The following is a 14,306-nucleotide window of genomic DNA, read 5'->3' as shown; positions in this document are numbered from 1 at the left end:
TTGAAAATTGAAGTTTGGTACGTAGAGTCCTAGTGAGGTCTAGTTGTGCACCTCTTTGTGGTTGCATTCGGGTGTTTCTAAAGAGGTCTTTTGCCCCTTTTGAAGGGGAAATCATTGTTAATTTCGATGTAAACTCAAGTGGTGTTATAATTTGTCGGACACTTGGCGATATATCGCCAGTCTTTTGGTTGCCTACTTTTGTGCCAACTTCGCGACAAATTTGCGATTTTTTAAATTTGGTTTTAAGTTGGTGGTATTTAGAGAGTCAACTATTGGATCACATTAAAATTGCCAATGTTGGGTAAATGACATTAAATTGGAGTAAAAGGAAGTCATATGATGCACACATTAGCTCGTTTTTACTTGCAAACAGGTTATACTTTTTGGAAAAATTTCCCGGACGGGTGAGGTTTTCCTCTCTTTTTCTTTTTGTAAAATAAAATTGACTCTTAGAGCGTTAAGAGTTCACCTCCCGCAATGGGGGACCGGACCGGTGACGAAGGTACAGGAAAAATCTCGTCGAGTTTGGACTCTTAATAAAATACGAGTTAAAGCTCTTAATTCGATAAGACAGCTTGCTACATAGTCAGCAACAGAAGGCAACTCCTTGGCACAAAGAGCCCTTAGTGGGTAATACAATGGTTACTTTTCTACCTTTACTTACCTAAAACCTTTCTTCAAAACAATTTTCAAGCAGTGAAACAAAACCTTGTCAGCTGCCAACCTTGCAAGGCACCCCTTCTGCGCAAAAACTAGCTAGTTTTTCCAACACTGCTTCTGTAACTTCAATAACATTTTTAAGTACTACTTTAAAAATGTCCTCTTTTGTAGTTGAAACTGTTTGCCACAAACCAAGAAGTTATTATTCTTGTAATATACAACTATACTTAGCTGTGCATTTTCTGTAATGTTCACAGTTTTCATTCAGAAAGTAATGATAATCACCTGCAATACTTTAGTTCAGGCTATTTGTGTGCCATCCTCCTTGGCCATCCCATTTATGCGGCGCAAGACTTCATTTTTAGATTTAGTAAATAAACTGACCTTATTTTGACGTGAGTTACTACTGACATTATTACTATATTTGTATTTAAATGTAAATTAATTCTAAATAACATTTTGTAAGTTTTCCTTGGTTACGACAAGCAGTTTTAGAGTTTGACAAATTTCCTGAAAACGATTATTATTTTCTCAGTTTTTTAATTTTTTTTCAGTTGCGCCTTCGCGTACCACTCTTAATACCCCCGCGTACCACATTGTAGCACTTGTGCTTGTGGTTGGCCTTCCTCGTATTATAATAATATTGGCTTTAAAATCGAAAATCGAAGTTTTGTCAGTAATGTCGCCTTAGGGATATAAAAAATAAGCGGATATGCACATGGAGAAAAATGTCACAAAACTAAAGTTTGCCATTTATGCACAAACTTAAAAAAGTAATAATAATAATAATAATAATAATATAAATATTATGTCTGTATAGTATGTTTGTAATAACTTTAAAGTTTATACTTTTATTTGGTAATGTCAATGTTATCATTCTTGAAATACCATCGATATTGCATCAAAAAATATGTCGCAATGAAATGGCGGCAAAACTTCCTGTCAGTAAGAATAATGAACTACAAAAAATCAAACAGTGCACACACATTCTTTCCGAAGACAGAAAAAAGACGTCGAGAGACGAAATAAAAAAAATCAAAACAACCGTAAGCAACATAAAAGAGATATTTACCGTTAAGGGCCAGCCGTAAATTTTGTCTTAACAGGAAACAAATTCTGTCAATTTTGTACTATTTTTTCCTTTTGTCGGAATAGATGTTTTGGAACGTTTCCGACTTACATTTTTTGCAAACAAGTTTTTCATCGCGAAGAGAAAACTTAAATGTCGTTTCAAAAGAAAGAATTTCCATTTTTGTGTGCCCCATTATTGGCATCTGTAGTCGAGACTACATTTGAAAGCTGAAAAAATGGCTTCACACTGAGATGAAATATTTCGTGTTAGTTTGTTATTGTACGTTATTTTGAGATTAAAGAATAAAGGGAAATATTTGCAATTCCGGAACGACCGAGTTCTTTAGCGCTGGTAACTTTTTTTTAAAATTCAGTTATGTATCGTTTCTAGTGTGGTATTTTTCTATCTGCTGTCTTTGGGATATTATTTGTTGGTAAATATTTCTTCACACACAGAATAAATCTTATTCGGCGTGTTATTTATTTTCTAGAAACTTGTAGGTAAAGGGTACCAAAAAGTTGCAGAGGAAGATGTTTATAAAGCTTTAAAAAGATATTTATGGGAGAAATTTGAAAATAAAGATGTAAAGGTAAAAAATATAATATTTTTAGGAAATTATAGACGGGAGGATGGAATATGTATGAAAAGAGAGAATGTGTTTCGAAATTTATGGGTAGAAAGGTATAACAAAATTTATATATATATATATATATATATATATATATATATATATATATATATATATATATATATATATATATATATATATATATATATATATATATATATATATATATATATATATATATATATATAGGGGGAATTTGAAAAATAGTACATTCTACATTCAACCAGCGCATAAGTGCAGCTAAATGTATTTTAAATATTTAGTGTTATGCTTGTAGTCCACCTCCAGGCGTGCACTGTAAGTGCAAAATAACGAAATAACAACGAATTGAAAAATTTGAACAAAACACGCAAAACCGGCAAATTGAACACAACTACATTAAAAATTAACTGGGTGGGCACTGCTTCGTCGACGGAGAGCGGGAGCAGTGGTTGTATATAAAAATTTGCAGATTTCTGAAGAGGTCGGCAGCGCACCAGTTAACATTGAAAGTTAATTTATTTGAAAGTCTAAAAGACAACACTACGGCCAACTTGTGCAAACAACCAACACCCCCGTTCTTGGATAGCTAGAGCCCCCCGCGCGTTGCATATGCATAGCACATGAACGCTCTCATAAATAACTATGTATTTCACTAACACCCGTTAGATGAAACCAATGCTAGTTCCAACGCCGTCAGCATGTGAACGGATCCTTACTAAGCAGCTTTATTAATATGGATATCAATCCTTTTCTGTTTTAGTAGAAATTTAACACATTCAAATTTTTAAAAATGGTTTTAATAAATACACATATTCAAACAGATATAAGCACCGTACATATTTGTTAAAAACTATATAATCTGTTTCCAAAAGTTTTCATTTTAGATTTATGAATTTAAATACACACAATCCGCATATTTGAATTAAAATAATATTTAATGATAATCATTTCTTTATCTTCCATAATCATCCGCTAAATAATGCTTGAAATTGAGTGAAGGACACAATGAAGTTCCGTATTTCCAACCCTCAATTTTATTCAGCTCATTCCAGATTCTCCAAAATCCGCGGCCAACATCTGAAGATGGCATTAATTCGATTATCTCTTTGTTCTCCGATTCTCATTCATCCTCCAGTTTGAATACAGCTCTTGAGTGTCTGCGTCTTTTTATACAGGAAGGGGAACTAACAAGAAAGAAACTAATAATGGGTACTAATAATGTCAGAGTGATTAATTACTTAAGGCAGTTTATACCACAGGTCTCAACAATGACAGTTCCTTTAAGGGAATTATTAAAGCCAGATGCTAACTGGCAGTGGATTCCTGTAAACGTAGCAGCTTTAAGTAAGTTATTGAAAAACATTGTTAGCGAGTTCCTCTTTTGAGTATTTTTGATAGCTCTAAATCCATTGCAATACAAACTAAGAGAATGCCCACATTCGTTCTGAGGACATTAGATTTTATAATGCGACTGATTTTATAAACCGGCATACCTGCACTTGAAAAGATAGGAAAGGTTATGAATAGGGATTGCAATACCGGACCAAAAATGCAATACCGGTGTACTTTTTTTTTTTTTATCGTGATACCGGAACACCGGTATTGGAAATTTCTCAAAAAATGATCGAAAATATATTGTTTCGTAGCTATATAACAAAAATTGTGTTTTTTATGAAAATGTATTGTGAACAAATATAAAATCAAGGAGCAAATGTCACAATAAAAAATCGATATAGTATGAAAAGTGTAACGCATCTATTAAATTGTCTTTAGCCTGGAACTTATTTCAGTGCACAAATGGCAAGTGCAACAGAAGTTTTTAAGAAAAACTTACCATACATAAAAAAAAAAAAAAAAGGAACGAAATAAAGAAAAACCACTGAAAAGACATTTAATACACACCCATATTAAATTTCATTTGCATTCATCATGGATAAAATTGAAGTGAACCTTTCACGTAATTTGTTCACATTTAGCACAAGAGATTTCTTAATTGTTTGCTTTTGCTTTTGACCCCAGTTGTTTTCGGCATCAAGTTGCAGATGGCCTTCCAAAAAATGAATGCGGTTTCTCAACAAATGAAAAGCACCACCTACTGGCAGGTACTCTGCGAAGAAAACATTTAAAAATTAAGCTACTGAAGTTTTGGTTCACGTCAGTTGAATTGTACACTCGAAAATGGAAGGTTTCAAGTGACTGGGGTTACTCAAGATACCGCGCGAGTTCTCTCTGGTTTATTTAATTTAATATAGCTAGTTTTTTTCATTCGTTTTCATATTCAAAATGAGTTTATTTTAATTTATTGGGTATAAAGAGCTATTTTTTAAGGTTAAAAAAATATCAAATTAATATATTTTTAAATTATTTTCCCCCAATAGCTGGGGGAGGGGAGAGTGCTCCCTCCTGCACACCCCTACCCAGGAGCGTGCACAGAAATTTAGAGGCTCGTCACAAATGACTTTTATGGGCCCCCTCCATATCGTTTACCCCTACGTCCCCATATATATATATATATATATTTCACCCCCCTTTTTAAAATTTTCGGGCCTCCTCTAGGCTCTGGCCGGGTCAACAGATGTCCAAACTCCCCCCTCCCTGCGCACGCCCTTTCCCCTACCCGCAACTATGCTTGTCTCTCCAGTTAAGAAATCGATTGGGTTTTGATACTTAACACTTCATGTAATATACGTAAAGACTCAAAAAAATTGTGACATACTACTTTATTTTCTCACTACAGTAACTACTAACGAAATGAAATCAAGCAGAAGATGCATTCCGTTCTTAAAGAAAGAGCTAAGGGGCTTGACATCGCGTTTCTTTCTTAAATTGTGCTTCAGAAAAAGGTATTTATTCGTATGTAAAGGAGTTTATTGAAGAAGGACTTCTTTTGAATCAGATTCAGCTTTTCACTTAGCCGTTCAACGCTTAAAGATTACGCAATATTGAGATCCAAATGGAATTTAAATATGATTTTGAAACACTTGGAAATGGTTCTATTGAGTGTTACATAAACTGCATCTTTCGAAATTCGTTTTCAAGCCCTACCAGAGTTTTTTGACTTTTCCCTGGAAATGAATAAGGGGAAAGTAAACTGATTGAACTTTTACTGAGCCAGCAAATCGGTCTTTTGCAGAAAGCGTTAAGTTTGCAATCGTCTATAAAAACATTTTGAAGACTTAACTTTTGATATTATATTTTGATTTAAAAATAAATAATTGTGTGTGTTGTATATCGATATTAGAGATGGGAAGAGTCGGAAAACCCCACGGAAATTTTAGGGAAAAAAAGTTTTTTTTTTCCGTTTTTTTATGAAGGTGTTTATTTTTACTCGTGAAAATTTTTAAATTTTGAAATTTCTAACCCAAATTTATGTATTGAGAAATTTATACTACTTCTTTCAATACTACTTCTTTCAATGCTTTTTTTGCATATATTTATATGTATATTTCAGTAGGTCCACATGAAAACACTACTTTGATAAAGCAAGTTATAAGATGATATAATTGATAAGTTAATTTCCGTGTATACCCCAAAGTATTACTTGCTTTTTTTCTCACTGTAATGTTCATGTAAGTTGAACATTAAAATATAAACTTAAACACTTTAAATACATATTTTTGAATAATTTATGTTCTTAATTTTATTTACATTCATTATAATTTACAACTTAACTCCCTACTCAACATGCAACTGTAATCTTCCTTGCTTGCATCTAAAATCTTGCACACATTTTTAAAGAACTGTAAAGTTTTGGAAAAGGAAAGAAAAATATGGAATTGGAAAGAAAATCAGAAACCAATAACTGCTGTTATCATTATTATGCTTCTTTTATTAAATGCAACTGCTTTTCGAGAACCAATTTCCGAATATTTGGCTCCAAATTTGTATATAGCGAAGTCCTTGATCGTGCTTTCCGATTTGTAATATTTAACAAAACAACAAGCCACACGGATCAGCTTTGAGGGCCGGATGTGTCCCGTGGGCTCTAGGCTTGGCAGAACTGATCAAAACGATATGTAACTTTTAGCATACAAATATCATAAAAGACTTGTATTTACTAGTAATAAAGCTGAAAGTCTGTGCGTCTGGATCTCTGTCTGTTACGCGCAAGCGCTTAGACCGCTCGGTCGATTTTCATGAAATTTGGCACAAAATTAGCTCGTAGCATAGCGGTGAACATCACGAAGCGATTTTTCGAAAACTCGATTTTGTTCCTTTTCTATTCCAATATTAAGAACATTTTACCGAGCAAACTATCATAACGTGGAAGGTTAAATTATCATACCATGGACGATTAAATTTAGCATAACGTGATCCCATAAAATGGACGGGAAAATTAACATAGTAAATTGGCGAGAAATTCATCATCCATTAATATACAGGTGAACCAAATGACCTTTCAATTTTCTACTACGTTCAAAGCCGTGCGGGTACCACTAGTGTAAAATAAAAGAATTTTTAAAAACAATGTTTTTTGTTTTTAATCAAGGTTTTTTACTTTTAGTGCTTGTTATTCAACTTTTATTACTTGTGTTTTATAACATGGTTTTCTAGATCCTTATTGTAAATGGGAAAAGCTACTTCCGGGTTATTCCTACTATTAATTTACTTACTCTATTCTATACTTCCTTCCAAAGTTAATATTCTTCGGAAAAATATAGATATTTTCCTAAGAACTACGATGTACAATTTATTAAACAATAACAGGTTGTCTAGAATTTCATAATGAGTTCTTGGATGTAAGCGAGAAGTCTTACCGATTACATTAGTTTACTGATACTTTAGTATCATCTTTAGGACTTAATTATAGGCATCACTTAATTAAGAGTTTAATTAGAAGATAATGTATTGAAGTAACGTGCCAAAGAATTGTAGAGCTAAGATTTATTATCGTCTTAGGAAGACAGGATAAACAAAAATTTACGAAGTTTGAACCAGTAATGTGGAAGTAACTAGAAGCGTAAGTTTATATTAAGGTTTATATAAGGTTATTGTAGCTCCTTAGTTTATTGAAACGCACAAATCCTTGAAGAAAGAAATACTTCTTAGAATTGGTTTGTTTGTTTTTTCCTATTTTTCAAAAATATTTTTTCTGAAAGGGCATGGTCAGAAACATAGGGTTAGTTACTTTTTTTCTTAATTTTGGCTTATTTTCACTCTTAAAAAAGTAATCTTAAAAGACGTTTAGTCGCTGTTATCATTTTCGCTGCTGACGTCACAAGTGAACATGCCGCTAGGGTTACCAGAACATAGTTTCAGAAAATTGCCAAACTTTGCCACATGAATATTTTATTTAACTAACAATTCTCGTTCCACTAATAATAATGGGGTTGTTTCCTTCAGTCAAAAGAAGTCCTTTTTGTCACTGAAATTGAAAGAATAAGCAAAAAAAAAAAAAAAAAAAAAAAATTGAATTTTGACATTTGAAGGTCCAATTATGTTTTTCGAAATCACGAGTGTGTTTGTGTGTGTATTAGGCGTGTGTGTTTGTGTCGGTGGGCATGAGTGTGTGTGTGTATGTGAATGCGTGTGTGTGTAGGTGTGTGTGCATGTGTGTGTAGTTGTGTATGTAAGTGTGTGTGTGTGTGTGTGTGTGTAGGATATGGACGCAACCTGGAGACTGTTTTCGCTATAGGAGCAACATCGGGAGGGACCGGTCAACGGTGGTGCTGCAGAGGGAGGCAGGGAGAAAATAAAATCATAGGAATTCAAAACACTCAAGTGAGAACAATAAGCAATGTGATTGCTCAATAACATGGACCCAAAAAATACTTTCATTTTCCCAACAGTTATTTTTTAATTAATTTTTTTAAATGTCCGATTTTTCAAACAAGGCTTGGTCTTGATGACGTCACAAATGATGCTCTTTGGCGCATATTTCTACAATGTTTCCACGTTATGATAATCAAGAAGCGAATTGAAATTGCGTTCTACGCTTGCTATCAACCATATCGTTGTCAATACACATTAGTAAAGATGCGAATTAAATATTTTGCTTAGTGAATGGCAATACTGAATGGTATTTCATCATTTGTGATGTCATCGGACAGAAGCGTAAATGTTGAAAGCGCACCGATTTAAGTAATTTTTTAAAAATATTAAACTTAAACAAATTATTTAAAAAATGGTCAGATCCTATGTTTTTAAACATGCTCTTTCAGAAAAAAATACTTTTAAAATTTTGGAAATGATCCCATTGCTCGCAGTGAAAAATCACTTACGAAATTTCTTTTTCGATAGCGTGCAAACGTTGCACAGTGAGCTAGTTAGGACCCACAAAAAATTCCTGCAACATAACACCCATTAATACTGGTAACCTTACGCATTTTGTTTTAAGTGCTGTTACAGCCTTGTTTCTAACAATGTTATCTATTGTAACATTTCACCAAAGATTATGCAAAAAAGAAGAGAGGAAAAAACATTTCTAGTATTTTGGTATAGCAAATATTCCTTAAATGGTACGGATGCATTAACTGCCTAAGTTGATGATCCTCAAAGAAAACCGCGCAGTACAATCAGTAAAGCGGAGAACATTACATCCGGAATGAATTGGTTTCTGTCCACGAAGAGGCTGAAGTATCTGGGGCAGAAATATGAAATACACATGTCTAGATTACATGGTTTTATGTATGTGTCCCCATCAAAAGGAATGATGGACAAATTTTCCGATATTTCGAACGAAGATGTTCCAGTCCAAGCGTAAACATGCTCAAATGAACATTTCTTTCCTTCATAAACTAGTATGATATATAGTAAAACCTCGTTCATCGGGCCCTCGTTTATCCGTGTCTCTGGATTATCCGGATAAAAAATGTAGCCTCTTAAACTTAATGTTCACATAGATAATTTTAAATTATAATAGAACTAGTATGTTGTGGCCATCACGAAACTTTCTTCTATATTTTTCTTTTTTTTTTCTGATCCCTCCCCATGCTTGACGAGGAAGCAATATTCCCAACAAAAACAAAATGACACATGCAAAAACCAGACGACCATCCCAATGTCTGAATTATTTTAAAAGCAAAGCAAAAGAGCGAAAATTGAAAGTTATTTTAAAAGCCTTGCTTGAATTAATTACAAATATTTTATTTGTTAACAAACATAAGATGGCAACAGTTAAAAATTTTAAATCATTGAGATAATATTTCCGATCATTTCCATTCAATTAAAATCACGAGAAATACGCAGACGACAATCTATTACGATTTATCTTTCTTATTGTTGCATTAATAAAGCTATTTTTATTCAAAAAAAAAAAAAAAAATCAACACCTCTTGGAGCGATTGGCGTCAAAATTGAACCAATGCCTGTTTACGTATGGATTCACATATATTCCAAATTTCAACCAGAACGCAGCATTACTTCTTGAGATAGGGCACTCACAATGGGAAAAAAGAACGGGCGATTGCGCTACCCCCTTTTTAGCTGTTGACACCAAAATAAAATCAGCTCCTATACCCACTAAGGACTACTTGCCGATAAATTTTTCTTTCATTCTGTTCATTATTTCTTGAGATACAGCAGTCACAATCGACGACAAAAAACGTTCTATAGCTCAACCCCCGTTTGAGCTATTGACACCAAAATTGAATCAGCACCTGTTCCTGTTAATGACAACATATGGACCAAATTTTGTTTGATTCCGCCAGTTACTTCCTGAGGAATAGCAAGCACGCGTAACTCAAAAAACGTCCCATTGCTCCACCCCCCTTGGAGGAATTCGCGCCAAAAACCAATGGGCACAAGTTTACATAGGGGCACATATGTGTACCAAATTTCGTTCGATTTCATGCGGTAGTTTTTGCTGTAGAGCGGCCACAAAAAACTGGTCACACACAGACGTGACACACACACATACACACATACATACACACACACATACACACACATACACACACACAGACAGACAGACATTTTCCAAAAATAGTCGAAATGGACTCAGCACACCTCAAAACGTTCGAATCCGTCAAAATTCGAAATTCGAAAATTTGCACGAATCCAATACTTTCTTCTATGTATTAGATATAGAAGAAAGTAAAAAACGTAACTATAAAGACACTAATTATTCACTTTTTATTTTGATCCATCAAAAATAAAGCGTTTGCGTGATCCAACTGCCACACGTGTTCGAACAAGTAGACAGTGGGTTAAGATGACGTGAAAAATTGTTTAGATATTTTTAAATGTCTTATAAATATTGCAATGTAATTTTGTTGCAAAATAAGGTCTTTAAACGGTAAGTCTACTTATTTAAATACTTGATTTGCTCATCCCCATATGAACCGGATCATCCAGATTTTTGACTGTACATATAACGACTGTACTGTTACACTGTACTAATATACATACGCAGTTTGATTATATAAACATGAAATTATTTAATTTTAGATCAACGCTTGATCTTTTTTTTTTGTCTCATGGTTTGTTTGTTAATATTAAATGTTCTAACTAGGATAATTAATATTATCTTTCTCTAATATGAAAGTATTTATGATCTGTGCTTTTGTAATGTTATCGTCTGCCGTGTTTTACATTTAGTTTTTGCTGTTTATTATCGTCTGCAATGTATAAAATTATTCGCATTATTTTATTTATTTATCGTCTGCGCTTTCTATTATTTTCTTCTAATGGCATCAGCAAAAGGAATGACGTAGAACAGTGGAATTATTATGATATAAGGTCAATGTTGTTTTTTCTCGCCCTATGTTACCGGAGAACATAATCTGTGCCGTTTGCGTAATTTTGCAATTAAAAATCTTCTTTTACGAAAAGTAAGATTTTTTTTTTTTTTTTGGATAAATATTAAGCAATTTAACGGTTTACCAGGGGATGATATGTCTATAATTCTTTCACGAAATTTTGTCAATCATTCAGATTTCCGATGCTGAGAAAATAATTTGAGGAACTTTTCTTTGATGCATTCTTCAACACGTCCCTAGTTTCTCTTTGTGATTTTTTTGATATTCATTTACTCATACACCCCTCGACCACCTAAGAAAATAATGTAAAAGTTACCACGCATTACAAATCATACAAGAAATTGCTCTCCTTTAAGCAATGTACCATAAAGTATTGTTGAAAACGATGTTTCAACTTGATATTATTCATGTGTCAAAACACTTTTGGTAACACAATGAAATCAAATGCTGGGCATTGCTTAGTTTTAAATTAGTAAGAAAAATGTTTATAGGTCTGAATAATCAATTTTATCTTAACTATCTTTCAAAGAAATTAATACTAGTAATAATAATAAAAATATTTTTTAAATGTGAGGCAATACTTTAGCCAATTGTAAGGCTACTTTACGTCAAACAAATGTCAAAAAAAAAAAAAAAAAGCAGATGCAGCACTTATGTGGATTATTTTTGTCAGAAATACCTGAATATCAATGACTGTGATCTAACTTGAGATCTCTCTTTAAATTAGACTAGGGATTTAAGGATCATTTTACTTTGATAAAACGCTCCAGTGGGGGAATTTTATCCCTCCTCTAATGACTCCTCAGAGTCTCATTGACTGGAGAAATTAATCGAATCCTAGATAACGCGCTTCCTGTGCGCAACCTAGTAATTTCACTTCTGATTAAGCGAACCTTTTAAATCCAGAATTTTAAGCTTCATTTGTAGAAATAGGATTAGGAAAATATGGCTCTTCTTTTACGGATTTGGTTCGATTTATGAAAGAAAATTGGATAGTATTTTGGAATGTTTAAGGAAACTCGAAATCTGAGTACATATTCTCTGTGTTATTTTATTATTTTTTTTTTAACAGAGAAGATAAATTTGATAAATCATTAGTCAAAGTATGATTTATGCTATTTTTGAGTGTGATCATTTTTAATAATAAAGCTGGAAATCTGAGTGTCTGGATCTCTGGATATCTGTTACGCGCATAGCGCCTAGACCGTTAGGCGGATTTTCATGAAATTTGGCACAAGGTTATTTCGTAGCATAGGGGTAAGCACATCGAAGCGATTTTTGTAAATATTTCTGGCAGTTTTTTTGTAAATATTCAGGCGAACCAAATGACCTTTTCATTTTCTACTACGGGCAAAGCCGTGCGGGTACCGCTAGTAGTGAATATAAATCTTGAAATTCATTAAGAACCACAAATAGCACGCGAAATCTCCTCATATTTTTGTTGTTTGTTATTGCCGATTGTAATACCGTCGCTGTTCTGAAAACGGTGTATGTGATGTTTAAAAGTAAAAAGAAAAAGAGGTTAATTGATTGGTATTAAATGTTCTAACTAGAATAATTAATATTATCTTTTGCTAATATAAAGTACTTATGAGCTGTGCTTTTGTAATGTCTTCGTTTGCTGTGTTTTACATTTAGTTTTTGCTATTTATTATCGTCTGCAATGTATAAAATTATTCGCATTATTTTATTGATTTATCGTCTGCGCTTTCTATTGTTTTCTTCTAATGGCAACAGCAAAAGAAATGACATAGAACAGTGGAGTTATTATGATATAAGGTCAATGTTTTTTGTTTTTTCTCGCCCTATACTGGCGGAGAACATATAATAATCTATGTTGTTTGCGTAATTTTGCAACTAAAAATCTTCTTTTATGAAAATTAAGAGTTTGATTTTTCTAATTCAATAGCAGAAATATATTTATTTCTTGAATTGCCTGTAGTGAAACGGAAGAAACATAGCAATAATATTATTAAAAAAATAATTATTGCGATAATAGTAACAACAATAATAGTAAAAACAATAATAATAACTATTATTAAGATTATAATTGTTATTATTTGACAAATAAGAATAATTTTCATTGCTATTGCTTTATTTTAGTGTATTCTTTAGAGTTTTCAAACAAATAACTATCATACTAAAAAAATAAATAATTCTATTGCTTGTTTCATAACTGTCTTGTACTTTCGATCTTTTACGAACTTGAGAAGACAAAATTTGTCTTTTTTAAAATGTAATAGTTTAAAACAGCGGTGCCCAAACGGTGGTTCGCGAACTCCTAGGGGTTCCCCCCAAACAAATATTGTAATGGCGGAGTTTTAACATTTCTGTTTCTGATGAAGTTTCATGTTCAAGTGGTTTCAGGCAAATTTTGCTCCTTTTTTATTCATTTGTCTCTCGCACATTCTATACTCTTAACAAGAAAATATTTGCATACTTCCTGACATATTTGAAATTTAAATAATTTGCTCCTCCATTGACAATGATAGCCCTGAAGTCATGCTGAAAAAGCTCTACTTATGAATACAATATTCTCAAATGAAATAATTTGAAAGCTTTCGTTTCTTCAGAAGCGTTTGATTATTAAACTTGATGAAAACATTACACGGAGCGTATACGAGCAGCTGAAATATTTTGATGTTTAGTTTCTTTAACATTTGAGTACGAACCGACGAAGAGCTATTGCTCTTCTCTTGTGTTGAGTCAAAAATGCGTAGAAGTGAGATGACGCTGTTTGTTGCTATGATTTTCACACTACATTGACTACAATTTACTTCGAGCTTTACTATCGAAAAAGGAAAAAGAATGGCTAGCAATCCAAGAATACCACAGGAAGTATGAAAAATTAATTACAGAAAATTTTCGTGGGTGAAAGTTTGGGAGTGTGAGGTTTACAAAGTTAAAAAAAAAAAAAAACAACGGAATTTAACCAAGCAACTTAATTTGCGATGGATGTAAATAAGGAATTTGTGAAATTTGTGTAGAAAATTTCTCTTCAAGTAAGTGAGCTTAAAAATATTTGTCTTGTTACAAATTACGTATTCTGTAAAAGTTGGAGAAAATGTATATTGAAAATAGACTTTTCTATAATTGTTCAATATACGCATTTTACTCCGCACTTATAGCATACATACAAGAAAATTCTTCATTCAAACGACTAATGTACGCAGTACTGTCGAGCCCACTTAATGAAATATCGGATAATAGAATATTCCGCTTAATGCAATAAAATTCCAATGTACTACATTGTTGATGTGTGTTA

This window comes from Uloborus diversus, chromosome 2 (genome assembly GCF_026930045.1).
Source record: "Uloborus diversus isolate 005 chromosome 2, Udiv.v.3.1, whole genome shotgun sequence".
Taxonomy (NCBI): domain Eukaryota; kingdom Metazoa; phylum Arthropoda; class Arachnida; order Araneae; family Uloboridae; genus Uloborus; species Uloborus diversus.
This window is presented reverse-complemented; position numbering follows the sequence as displayed.